Consider the following 1568-nt stretch of genomic DNA (forward strand, 5'->3'; position numbering starts at 1 on the left):
ACTGTTGAAGATACAATTACAGTAAAACCTATCTTGGGGCTATTTTTCTTAAAAAGCCAATCCAACTTTTACAAGCTACAGCTGACATATATTAAAGGCTTAAACCAAACTTTCCGTGACATTTTGTTGATGTTACCCTGGCTGGTGCTGGTGGATGTAAGGAACAAGGAGAATTATTCCATCTGAAGGGTTTCCCTCTTTGCTCATGGGCGTAGGAATGTGCAGTGGAGCAACCTGTGCGTGGAAGCCTCAGGTCTTGTGTTTGGAATTGCACAAAACACCGAGTGCAGAGGTGAGGAAACCTGGGGGCAGGAGAGGCAGCCTGTGTCACCCGTGGAAGGGTTGCTGCCCACAGCTGTGATTCATGCACTGCCTGGAACTGTCCTCTTTAATTCCCTTCACAATTACCCGTCTGGGCCAGCTGGCACAGCTCTGCCAGCACACACAGGGAAACTGGGAAGCAATTCCTCCTGCCACTGCACTTCGGCTCTGCTTGGTTGGGATCACCCTTCACACCACAGAGAGCCCAGCAGTGCTGTCTATTTTCTCTCACAGCAGAGAGATTCTTTGGAATCGTTTGCTGTTGACTCTGCAGCTGAAGTACGAAAGTTCTCCTTGCGTCATCCCAAAAATCTGCTTTGCAAATATCTGGTCCTGGGAAGGATGGGGGACAGCGACACCAGAGCTGATGGCCCAAGCTCTGTGTTAACCCACTGAGCAGCTTTTAGAGAAGTCATACACTTCTCAGGGTCTTATTTACCTTATTTCCCTTTATTTCCCCTCAATCTTTATTTCCCCTCCTTGAAAAAGCAACTCATCAAAAGAGTGGGCAAAACACTGAATCACAGAATGGTTTGGGTTGGGAGGGACCTCAAATGCCATCAATGGCAATCCCTTGCCGTGGGCAGGGACACCTTCAACTAAACCAGGTTACCCCGTGCCCTTTCCAGCCTGGCTCTGAAAACATCCACAGCTTCTCTGGGCAATGTTCGAGCACCTCATTGTAAAAATTTCTTCCTGATACCTGTTCTGCCCTCTATCAGTTTAAAAATGTTATCCCTTGTCTCTGCCAAGAAGTTTTCCCCCACCTGCCTTATAACCCCCTTTTAGGTGCTGAAAGACGGCAACGGGGTCTCCCCGGCGACCTTATTATCCAAGTATATTGGGAATAAGGAGGAGGAAAAAGTGACTGAGTCGCCGCCAACACCGTGACGCCCCAGCTGGCGATTCCCTGCAGCCCTGGGGGGACAGAGAGCGGGGAATGTAAATGTACAGCGCACAGCCCTCGGCGGGATTCACCCCGCGCGGACCCGGCGGCAGCTCCGGGACGGAGCGACCGAACCGCCCCGACGGTGCGATCCCTCCCCGCGCCACCAGCCAATGAGTTCATCCCTCCTCCTGCTTCTCCCCTCCCCGTCTCATTATGCACCGGCGTGTGTCTGTGATAGGCTGCGGGCTCCGCCCGTCCCCGCTGCCGTGTCCCTCCCCGCCGCTGCCTTTGCTGCGCTGCCGGCGGCGGGAGCGGCGCTGGGCGGGCGGCAGCGCCGGGCACACGGCGAGGGACCGAT

Source organism: Corapipo altera, unplaced genomic scaffold (genome assembly GCF_003945725.1).
Source record: "Corapipo altera isolate COAL_440 unplaced genomic scaffold, ASM394572v1 122, whole genome shotgun sequence".
Classification (NCBI taxonomy): domain Eukaryota; kingdom Metazoa; phylum Chordata; class Aves; order Passeriformes; family Pipridae; genus Corapipo; species Corapipo altera.